Source organism: Clupea harengus, unplaced genomic scaffold (genome assembly GCF_900700415.2).
Source record: "Clupea harengus unplaced genomic scaffold, Ch_v2.0.2, whole genome shotgun sequence".
NCBI classification, from domain to species: Eukaryota; Metazoa; Chordata; class Actinopteri; order Clupeiformes; family Clupeidae; genus Clupea; species Clupea harengus.
Genome location: NW_024879695.1, coordinates 69,971 through 82,635, shown reverse-complemented (window position 1 = coordinate 82,635; position 12,665 = coordinate 69,971). Strand labels below are relative to the sequence as shown.

At 42.7% G+C, this 12,665-nt stretch overlaps 1 long non-coding RNA gene across 1 annotated transcript; it reads right to left on the bottom strand.

Annotated features, from left to right (window-relative positions):
- Positions 1-3,535: 3,535 nt before the first annotated feature.
- LOC122129907 lies at positions 3,536-11,871 on the bottom strand. Its single transcript, XR_006151812.1, has 3 exons — positions 11,627-11,871; positions 4,238-4,271; positions 3,536-3,994 (listed from the first exon to the last, which is right to left on the bottom strand). It is a non-coding gene; the product is annotated as an uncharacterized LOC122129907 (long non-coding RNA).
- Between the last annotated feature and the right edge of the window lie 794 nt (positions 11,872-12,665).

The window sequence follows — 12,665 nt, the reverse complement described above, 5'->3', positions numbered from 1 at the left end:
TGAGAGCATAACCCCCAGGAACGTAAAGCAGGAGGTCCTCTCCACTTCCTCACCATTGATGATGAGGGGTTGAGGGTTCGCCTTTTGCCGTCTGAAGTCGACTATGATTTCTTTTGTCTTTTTGACATTCAGGGTCAGGTTGTTTTCTTTACACCATCCTGTCAGTCTGTCAACTTCGTCTCTGTAGGCACTTTCATTTCCGTTGGTGATTTGTCCTACCACAGTCGTGTCATCTACAAATTTGATAACTGTAGGATTGTAGGACTGAAGGATGGGTGTTGGTGCAGTCATATGTGTAGACGGAGTAGAGCAGGGGACTCAATACACAGCCTTGTGGAGCTCCAGTGCTGAGAGACAGGCTCAAGGATTGGTGAGGACCCAGTCTCACTGTCTGCGGGCGATCTGTTAGGAAATCCTTAATCCACATACATAGGCTGTAGCTGAGGCCCAGATCAAGGAGTTTGGTGATCTGATTAAAAGCAGAGCTGTAATCTATGAAGAGTAGTCTCACATGTCTCCTTCTTGTCCAGGTGTGTCAGCGTTGTATGGAGGGCTCTGACGATAGCGTCCTCAGTGGACCTGTTTTCCTTGTAAGCATACTGATGCTGGTCCAGGGAGCAAAAGAGGGCAGCCTTAACGCGCCCCGCCACCAGCCTCTCAAAGCACTTGGCGATGATGGGAGTGAGCGCCACAGGTCTATAATCATTTAAAGTGCTGATGTTGCTTTGCTTTGGCACTGGAATAATAATTGCTGTTTTAAAACAGGTTGGTACGGCCGCTTTGGCTAAAGACATATTAAAAATGTCCGTAAAGACATCTGCAAGCTGGTATGCGCATTCTTTGAGCACTCTTCCTGGAATGGCATCTGGTCCCTCTGCCTTCCTTGTGTTCACAGACCTGAGGATGCGTCTTACCTCCTCTGCTGTTACCATGGCTGTGTGGCCTGTGCCAGCAGGTGGGGGAGCAGCTCCATTATCTATCCCAGATGTCTCGAAGCGGGCATAGAAGTGGTTGAGCTCCTCTGCTAAGGAGGCATTGGTGTTTGTGGGTGGGTTGCAGCTTCCCCTGTAGTTGGTGATCTGTTGTATGCCTTGCCACACTTGTGTTGGGTCTCTGTTGGTGAAGTGGCCCTCAATCTTCTCCCTGTACATGGCTTTGGCCTGCTTGATGCCTTTTTTCAAGTTGTGCCTGGCTATGCTGTACTGTGCTCTGTCACCTGATTTGAAAGCTGTGTTGCGCTCCCTCAGAAGGGCCTGGACCTCCCTAGTCATCCAGGGTTTCCTGTTAGGGGGAATCCTGATGCGGGTGTTGGTGGTGATATTTTCAACGCAGGTCCTGATGTAACCGAGGACAGCAAAGGCATACTCATTCACATCCTGATTAAAAAACAAGGTCCAGTCTGTTCGTTCAAAGCAGTCCCGGAGCTGTAGAGATGCCTCTTCAGGCCACTTCCTAACAGTTTTGATGGTAGCTTCTTGTTTTTTAATGATGGGGCGATATGCTGGAATCAGGGATAGTGACAGGTGATCAGACTGGCCCAGGTGTGCGAGGGGTGAGGCCCTGTATCCCTTTTAAATATTAGAATACACACAGTCCAGAATATTTTTTCCTCGAGTTGCACACTTTACGTGTTGATCAAAGCTAGGCAGAACCGTCTTGAGGTTGACATGGTTAAAGTCACCAGCCACGATATTTGACTGATGTTGGGGCCGGAAAACAAACGTTCTACGCTTAGGATGTTGAGTGCTGTTTGCACTGAGCTACATAGGAAATGTATACGCGGCACTGCCAACATGAAAATCACGTTGGGTGGACACAGGCCCTTTATCTGACATGTTAGTTCCACCCTTGCTGAATCCATTTCATGAACACAAACAGATCTCTAGCACACTCCTGAGTGTGAGGGCACATACAGCCCAGTTTGAGAACCACTGACATATAAGAACAGCATAATGATAGTCAGCCATCTTCACACACATCACACACACTGATTTTAGTTGATCATTTGTATATTTGCTTTCTGTTAGAGGTGTTTCTGTTCTTCTGATGTGTATATAGTTGAGTTAGTTGAGTGTGTTGCTTCTGTTTTTCTATTTGTTTTATATATATATATTTTTTTGTGATCTAATTGTTTTGTTTCTGTTTTCTATTTGTTTTGATATTTTATTTTATTGTGATTTACTTGTACAGCACTTTGGTCAGCGTGAGCTGTTTTTAAATGTGCTTTATAAATAAATTTGACTTGACTTTGACACACAGACCTGTACGATCACAACTTATATAAAATTCAGCCATCTTCTAAAACACAGCCACAAACACAGAGACAGGCACACACTGTTCTGGCCTGGCTCATCAGACCTTAATGCAAAGTGGACACAGACAACCACTTAAGGCTTAACAAATATATTAAAGTTAAACAAGAACAGTTAAACAGCTGTGATTAAAGAGAAAACTATAACTAGGAGGTTAGGCCATGTGTGAAGCGACAGCATGTCCAGAGAGCAAACACGCACCAGCACCCGTCATCACTGCTGGCGATAACACAGCAGGTCCAGAGAGAAAACACGCACCAGCACCCGTCATCACTGCTGGCGTCATGGTTGACTTTAAAAGATGCTTTACTCACTGGTACACTAAGGCAACAAAGGGTGGTGGATGCCATAAACCAGATGCCTATAAATCCGAGGGGGCCTTTGGCCTGACTACCTCATGTATCTCCGGACAAATGGACATTATTCCAACATGAAAAGTCATCTTCCAGGAAAAGTCTGGACACAAAGCGGCTCGAGGAGGGACACAGTTTTGTCTTCTCTGGCGAAATGCCCAACAAATGGATTAAGAACATCTGTGTTCTGAATGGAGCACACTTTAGGAATGGTGCTTTTACAACCAGTTTCATGCCCAATACTTGCGCAAATCGTGTCTCCTAAATAAAAGAGTCACTGATTCATGTAAAGCGGCACTAATACACAGGAGCTCTAAAAATCCTGTCAGAACTGGACAATATAACAGTATGAATGGAGAGGAAATAAAACAGTATGAATGGTGCAGAAATAAAACAGTATGAATGGAGAGGAAATAAAACAGTATGAATGGTGCAGAAATTATTTGGTTTGAACGCGCTCTCATTAATATTTAAATGAGTGTGTGTGTGTGTGTGTGTGTGTGTGTGTGTGTGTAAATGAGAGCAGGCCTTATGTACCACGTACCACCATTATCAGATTAAACCATTCAGAACGGATAGATGCGCTCATCCTCTGTGTGAGGGATCTGTGCAGCTATCAGGTCTACAAGTCTGTCATGCCCTTTAAGAGAGCTACAGAGGGATGTATGGATGAAGGGATACCTCAGTGCTCAACTGTACATAGTTGTACATAGCAGAGCCTGCAGGCCAGCTCTCACACAGAAGATAAAGATCTCCTCATTGCTGTCGATGGTGTGTGATATGGAGAGATCAGCACATGGCAGCCTTGACAGCTTCCAGCCAGTGCTATAAGAACTATGAGTCAAGCAATGTGTGTGTGTGTGTGTGTGTGTGTGTGTGTGTGTGTGTGTCCGTTTTAAAACAGAAGACGAGAGAGGGTGTAAGTGTACAGTATGGAAGTCTGAGCAGCATGAATGACACCACTGAGCTCTTTATAGCAGAGAAACAGAAACAACTTACTTCTTGGCAGCAAACGGACTCTTCCCTCCTCCTTGTGTTCTCCACTGATGACCTGGCATGTGTACAGTCCTTTATCTTCCTCTCTGCTCACTCTCAGTGTCAGAGACGCGTCTCCTCTCTGCAGCTCCAGGGTGTTCACACTCACTCGGCCCTCATAGTCCTCCCTCACAGTCACATGGCCATTCTTATACAGGTAGATACAGTCTGTGCCCTTAAACCACCTGATCTCCATGGCAACAGCACTGGTTTCAGGTGAGAGGTGACAGGGCAGTGTGACATAATCACAAAGAGAACACTTCACGAAAGGATCATGGATGACCAGTTTAAAATCTGTAGGGGAAGAGAGTGGTGTTAATGACTTTCACACACACACACACACACACACGCACACACACACACTCTCTGTTTCTCCTTTTCATGCACTTACGCACACTTTCCTAACACTCACTCTCTGTTTCACATTTTCATTCTCTCTCTCTCTCTCTCTCTCTCTCTCTCTCTCTCTCTCTCTCTCCGACACACAAAAACACACACACACACACACACACACACACACACACACACATCTCCTACCTTTATATGTGTACCCAGCTGCCATGTTGCCTTTCTGAAACAGAGAGAGATCACTGTGTCATGTTCTCCAGCATCATCATCAGTCTCCAGTGGGAGTTGTCCAGCAGACTTGCTTTTTTCTATTCCTATTCTTCATGTTTTGTTATGGGAAGCCTCACTAGCTCTCCCTCAGGTTATGGCAAGCTGCTAGAAATTCTGCTACATGTATCACATTAATGGACATTCTTTAAATGGCTCTGAAAGACCCTCAACCACTCCAGAGGGAAATAATGGGCAATGAGGCAAGGGCTTTCTCTGGTCATGCGTAAATCCTCTCTGATGGTGTGGATGTCCATGGTTACGATGGTATGTCACATACTGGAACATTTCTGATAACAGCCAGATATGTACATTTAATAGTGTCCAAATATACTGTTAGCAATGCCTTGTCTCTGAGTGGTTTGGGAAAATCAGCCAGATGGGTAAACGTAACGCTGACATTGGGTGAAATCTTTTAAAACATTGACACAATCAGAGAAGGCCTTCTGTTCATCTAACGTTTTCTCTTAAAAGTAGAGTAGGCCATTTATTTCAAAATATTTTTTTCTATATTTCTTGAAATTCTCTTGAAAATGATCGGATGGCCTACCTGCCTGGCTACCTACCTACCTGTGCACTCATGGGCTAGGCAAACATATTACTAAAGTTGGCGAGCTAGTCACACAACAATGGCAGAGAAAGTGACGCCAAAATGTGAAAGAAATATGCTATATAATTATTATCATGATATGTGTTGTAGTTTGTTATTAGTTTGTTAAATGGATGTCTCAGCTGTTTCTTTGTTCTGTTGAGAGGAATGCTGAGTCTGTGAGAAAGGGAGATGTGGAACTCAGAGGTGTCATGGAATGTTTAGGTTAAGACGGAGTAGTGTTTTAAGATGCCATGTGTTTTGTGAACTCATCTTGATTGTTGTGTTAAAGAGGAAGACACCCAGAGTTTGGGTGAGGGGGTCTTAGGTAAACATTCTTATCTCTGGGGACCAGAGACCAGATGGTAAAAGAGTAAAAGGACCTGGGAGTGCCTTCATGTTTGAACTGTGAACATTTTCGGTGAATAAAGGGCAGACATTTTAGAAAAGAGTTAGTGTAGGGTTGAAGAGCGATCCGAAACCACTGCACTCCTCTTGGCCAGAGTAAAAGTCTGTTATTGATTATATTCTTGGTTGTGCGAGTCTTAATTCTGAGGTAATACAGTCCTGGTAAAGGGTGAAAAATTCCCTGACACAAAATTCCAGTTCAAGTTTAGTAAAAGCACCCACCACATGGACAGGAAGTCAGGCAGTTGGTGGTTTGTAGTTGGTGGTGCGGCAGTTAGCAAAATGTAATCCAATTTAGCCCCATAAGATCAGGAGGTAACGACGACGACAACTGAGGGAGTTGAAGGGCCTGAAAAGTGACGCCATAGTTGCTGTATTTCTGTTTGTTTTTGATGGAATATGTCACTTATACTAGCCCAATGCTAACACTAGTAGACTATTTTTACGAAAACCTTTTATGTAATTGATTGTAGTTTTTTTTATCTGGTAAACAGTAACTCAATACAACCGGTACCTACCCGGACCGAAATGCAACGCAGATTTCGGTGCTTCATTTCGGTGCCTGAGCCAATTGAAAACGGTTGCTAGGCAGATTTCGCGGGGCACATGTAAAACTGCCCCAGCTCCCAAAGTAAACTTTGTCCTGTGTCGCTCACACTCATTGGTGTTTTCATAGCAACAGTCTTATGACAGTGAAGAGCATGCAGCATTTCACAGAGCAAGCACAAAATGAACTAGCCATCAACCTTTTAACAGAGAAAATACCGAAAGGTAAACGGTCCAAAGTGTGGCTGTATTTCGCACAAAAATATTCAAACATCGCGACGTGCAGCAAATGCAACAAAACAACTGCGTGAAAAGAGGGCAGAGAAGGCAAGAGTCAACGGCAGATCAGCAACCGAAGACTGATTTTCTGAACTGAAATGTCCTTCGGGATTAATAAAGTATCCATCTATCTATCTATCTATCTATCTGAAAAGTATGATGACAGCTACACTTAGCCTACTGTAGTCTCTTAAAGGGGCAGTACACATTTTCTCGTACTCAGTGTGTTCAAGTAACAAGATTAACTATAAACAAGATAGAAAAGATAGGTATAAACAAATCATAAAATGGTGAAATTTCATGCAATAAATGCAAACATGCTCATATTTTTGCAAAAGAAGTTTTGAAGCTGTTTTTTGTATTTATTTATATTTATTTAAGTATACTATAAACTGTTGTTTACAGTTAATATAATGTTCATAGTTTGAAGTTAAAAAGTTTGAAGCTGTAGTTTGAAGCCAAGTGTTTTGTATGTATTTATATTTATAATATACTTTAAACAGTTAATATATTAATATATTGTTCAATTTGAAGAAAAAAAAATTGCCTTGGCAATAAAAAAAAGCCTTTCTTTAATGTCGTCAATCGTCGCTTTGTGCTTTAAAAAAAAAAAGTATCGGTTCAGGCACCGGTATCGTTTTAAAAGTATCGGTTTAGCACCGGTATCGAAAAAAAACAAAAAACGATACCCATCCCTACATATCTGTGTGTACAGGCCTCATCGACACCATCGGAGAGGGTTTTCTCCTGTGCAGGCAGGGGCGGACTGGCCATCGGGGATACCGGGGGAATCCCCGGTGGGCCGACGAGGTTGGGATGGTCCAAAATACTGGCCCACTACCATCACCAACCGGCCCTCTCTATGTCACCGCCGGCACCCTCAACTATTTTCCATACTACTCAGAACACGTATAATTTCCTCTCGTAACTATACAAACGTAATTCACTGACTGATTTTTATACTCCTCCTCGCGATCTGTATTCACACTCATGGTGCCTATTTTTCGAAAATGTTCTGAAGTGTCTTCTGAAATGTGTTCTTACGGACTTCAGAAATTCAACATAAGAAACGATCTCCACCTTATTAATGAACACCTGAAAATGGGTTCTTACACAGCCGAAGTGTTCTCAGCTGTGCGGATTGAGGATGAGGATTCTTAAATTAAACGCACCTGGATTTGCATACACGCCCCGCCACGGCACGCAACCGTAGTGACGTGTGCCGTCAGCCCTTCTAACACGGAGCGGCCCGTGGGGCATCTGGTAGTTTTGAGGAATTGCATTTAAGAAAACTCTGGGCCATTTACGACTGTTATTTCGCGTGACAGTGACAGTGATACAAGGTAAGTTGTGGCGTTGAATTGGCCAATGTTAGCTTGCTTTTCACAGATGAGGTGACGTTCACTACCAACTAGCCTAGCTAACGTTAGGTAGATAAATGTCCAAAATTGAGACCGTTATGATCTGGTAAAATAGGCAAGCTGGCGCTGTTGTCATCATCGAGATGATTTATTTTAACATGTTAGCCATAGTCACTTGTTTACAATCGATGAGCAAGCTATCCATGCTGGTAGTTGTAAAGAGGGCAATCTTATAATTTCTAATAACTTATGTAAAATAAGTTAACCAGCTAGCTTGTTATGCTAAAATCACCGTGTTACACACAACACTAACATTATAAACAATGTTAATATGTTATCTAGATTAGATAGTGAGGTCATAATAACACATGAGTGTACTGATATTGGTTTTTATTATCATGTGACTATAATGCACCCGGGCCAGCAGAGTTAGTTTAGGTTCTGTTACTTAACTTATTGTTTTATGCACCTTCAACACCCCTACACACACACACACAATCACACACCCAGCATGCAACACTACTGATACCACTGATGTTCACACCCCATCGTATGTTCTATTCTGTTCATTTCTACAATATAGTTCATACTAATTCTACCCTCTGATTCCAGTTTCTTTATTGTGTGGATATTCATTCCTTAAGGTTCTGTAGTTATACGTATAACCATCTGATACTAGCCCAGAGTTAAGCCCATTCATCTAGCAAACTATACCTACCTTGGAGTGTTACAATAGCCAGTATCATTTTATTCCATGTGTCCATCCAGGCAAATTGGTGGATCCAAATGTTATTTAAAAAAAACAACATATATGATGTAATTTCTTTGTAATCATCCAAAATAATGTTAAGTGTATGGGTATTTTTCCAAGTAGGCCACTGACTGGTCGATACGTACGATGCATTGAATGGGCAACGCGCCGTGTAGGCTATTGAGTGGGCAGCGCGCCGTGTACTGAGTGGGCCGCGCGCCGTGTATTGAGTGGGCCGGTCTGACACTAACTCCCGGGCCACTTTTTTCCCCCAGTCCGCCCCTGTGTGCAGGTCATGCGATTAGTCAGGAAAGGTGTCGCATTTTGCCGGAGAAGGCAAATATGCTGATATTTCTACAAAAGAATGTATGTGCTGAAGTATTGAAGCTGTAGTGTGTGTGTACAGAGTGTGTGTGTGTGTTTTGTATTTATTTGTATTTATTTAAGTATAGTCTAAACATTTGTTAACAGTTCATATATTATTTAAGTTTTAAGTTAAAAAGTGTTTTGTATTTATTTATATATATAATCTACTTTAAACAGTTCATATATTTGGCAATAAAAAAAGCCTTTCTTAAATGTTGTCAATCGTCATTTTTTTTACATTTTTTTTATAAAAGTATCGGTTCCGGCACTGTTTAGGCACCGGTATCGTTTTAAAAGTATCGGTTATGTACCGGTATCGGATAAAAACCAAACGATACCCATCCCTAATTGTGAGAAGCAGGAGCGGTCACACTAAGACTGGCTGATGTTATGAGACCCGAAGCCAAAAGTTAAACTAATTAGGATTGGCCTTGGCAGCAGCAACTGCCACACACAGAATTATAGGAGGTGTACGTGCCTTTAAAACAACTTGCACAGCAGACACACACCGAGGTGCTTCATGAACCACCTCCATTGCTCGACGGGAAGTGTGAAAGACCGGACGGTCACCCTACATTCTTTTAGGGATGTGGCGACTGGAATTGGTGGTGTAGGGGAAATACAGTGCAGGAGATTGTGGTTTTGATATAAAAAAATATATATATTTATTTACAGGGGGAACCGTCAACCCCAACACAGTGCACACAACATAAACACATGTACATGTAAATCAAACAGATACCGGCCGTACTCACCCGGGACTGAAGTAACCTGGCACCCTAGGCACCTGCTTGGCCGATTAGGCCCAAATATCGGCACCCTCTCAAGGCCCAAGCCAGGCCCAAACTAGGCCCAGGCACTCAGCCCGAAACTAAGTACATAGCTAGCCGTACCAACCAAACAAAACAAGCACACAAAAACAGGCACAATGTACAAGACACAAAGACAAAGCACAAAGACACCGTGTCCACACAACTAGACACAAAAACACTTCCTTCACTCCGGTAAACAGGGAAGTGTTTTTGTCTTTTGTCTTTTGTCCGTGCTCTCATGCCTCTCATAAACAGTCTCTCCTTCGCTACACATGAGGCACCCTTTAAATAGGGCACAGCTCCAACATTTGACATTTGACATTTGATCCAACATCTTTTTCCGGGACTTGGCACGCCTGTGTGAACAGCTGGGGCACCCCCTTTAAAGTCAAGGTGAGCAAGATTTAGCTTTTAGTTGTTTGCTGACCGAGCTGTGAATCGGGGAGGACAGTTGCCTTACAAAAGTCCTCCAAATTAAGAATAATTAGTACATGGTTATAGGGGAGGCTGATGTGTTGATCTGACGAAGTTAAGAGTTGTTTTGACTCTAACACTGGAAAGGCTGCATTGAAGGTGTTGTGTTATAATTTAGTTTTTGACTCTGTATTGAATTGAATTGAACTGAAAGCCTTTATTGTTATTGTATTTGTATACTACCAAATTGGGAGCGCTGCTCCTGTTGGTGCCACGAGGTACAACATATCACAACACTAAAACACACTAACTAAAAAGGATAAGAACAAGTGCAGTGGGATGGAGTACAATTACTCCCTCTGAAGTTCATTGCAAATAAATAGATACAAATGGATAAGGTGACTGGGGTGGCATAAGTGACTTGCAGTACAATAAAGTGACTTTAGTGTTCACCTCTAGGTGAGCTGATTTATCAAAGAGTAGAGTGCTGAGCGTGAAGGTGGAGGAGAGGTGGGGGCAGAGTTTAACAGTTTGTGGGCGGTTTATGAGTAAGTCATAGCCTTTATCCAGGTGCAGATGAGGGGGCGGGGGGAGGGGGAGGCCTAGTGCAGCTAAGTTGCTGACTAGTATGTCTGGGATGATAGTGTCGAATGCTGAGCTGTAGTCTATGAAGAGCATTCTTACATAGGTTCCTGGAGTTCAAGGTGGCTCATTGCGGTGTGAAGGGCTATGGTCTCTTCCGTGGACCTGCTCTGTATGCTAACTGATGTGGGTCAAATGAGTGATAAGTGGCCATATGGGATGGGAGACTATTTGGATATGCACCGGTTTGGCTCACGAATAAACACAATTAAACAACATTGTACAGGATATAAACATGATATAAACACAAAGGTTTACTGCTCTATCAATTTGTACCACTGGGGGAGCTGCCCTTTTGCTCATCATTTTCTGACGGTGCACTGGTGAGTTACAGACAAACAGACCACCGTTTTGCCATCCGTTTTCACAACATTTTTGTATTTACTCATTTATACTTCTTTAGTCATTTTCACCAACCCTTAACATTTTATAGATGTTACCAGTGCACAACATAAGTCTTTATTGCTATAGCCCCCAATATTTTCAACGTAGCCCCTTAAAGAGTGCTTTCGCCCTAAAAACGGAGGTGATCATACCAAAACAACAGACAAACTGTGTAACAGAGTGGAATTGGACTTGCAGCGTCCAAAGGAGGGGGCAGTAATCAAGCGCTCCACAGTGCAAACAAAGTTGGAAGAGGCGCGCACCCAGATGAGAAGCCTCCGTGAAAAAAAAACCCCGATATAGCCTTTTTAGCAATTTCACGGACAAACCTCAAGTGAAATCATTGAGCGTGGGTATTATACAATGTATCGAATCATGTTGATGCCAAACACCCGTTTACTGCAGTGACAATATAGCAACCCAGGGTAGATAGCCCGTAATAATACCAATACACCAATAATAAGCCTACGGTGAACTGTCTGTCAAGTTAAGGTTCCATTCTGTCTTTCTCGGTTCATTAACACTTGCATTATTGCCATGACATGACCTTAAGAAAAAGTATTTTCAAAGTACACTTTAGGAACAAAAGAGATACATATAGGCCATATAAAATTTAAAAAGAAAACAAAACGATTTTCTTGTCACGCATCATGTAATCTTAATATTTACCCACTAATGCCAATCTCCCTTTTAAGGAATTTCTCCAGAGCTCAGTTCCGTCCTGAACGATGTTAAATTATCTCAAGATAAAATACTTACGTATGGTGCCAGCTGGTTTGTCACTTGAGGCTCACTCTGACTGTCGACTAGGAGTCTGTCGAGATTGTGGAGAGAGCGTCGCTGCTTTTATGCTGGAAAACTGAAAATTAAACTGAATGCCGCTTTCCTAAAATTGTCTGATTTCCGAGAAACGTTCAGGGGATTATTTATCCTGTGCGCCTTTCCAGCGTGACTTGACATAAATGAGGAGGGGTGGGAGCAGTGCTAAATTTTAACTCAGCAGGTCCCGGAACACAGAGACAGTACGCCTGCCACTGCAGAAGGCACATTCTAAAACGCGTAACGTGTCTTAATGCCAATGTGGTGTGTTATGGGAGTCGTGGGGGGCATTCTAATCCAATAGCACACGTTTTGTCTCATTCTGTGAATTTCCCTTCACGGTCCTCAATCTGTCCGTTCTGTGTTGGTGCTCAAAAAAGCCATGGTGTTTGTATGCAGTCTTAGCTCTGTAAATGGGAAACAAAGTAGCCATACACTGTACAATTGGCAAGGGCAGCCTCAACATGGCTGATGATCTTAGTAAAATAGTTTCCTTTGAGTAATTTGAAGTGAATGTAACACGTTTTAGAATGTGCCTTCTGCCCATTTAGCACTGCTCCCACCCCTCCTCATTTATGTCAAGTCACGCAGGAAAGGCGCCCAAGAGAAATAATGCTCTCAACGTTTCTCGGAAGTCAGACAATTTTAGGAAAGCAGCGTTCAGTTTCATTTTCAGTTTTCCAGCATAAAAGGGGCGACACTCTCTGCACAATCTCGACAGACTCTTGGTCGACAGTCAGAGTGAGCCTCAAGTGACAAACCAGCTGGCATCATACGTAAGTATTTTATCTTCTTTTCATTAAATTTCATTCAAGATGGATCTGAGCTCAGGAGAAATTTGTTAAAACAAGAAACGAAAACGAATAGAGCTCCGTTCCATCTTAACATACAGTTCGGCTATGGCCGAAAATAATTGCTCATGGGACCATAAGATTTCCGCGATGCCAGTATTTTACAACAGTTGCAGAGAAAAGTGCAA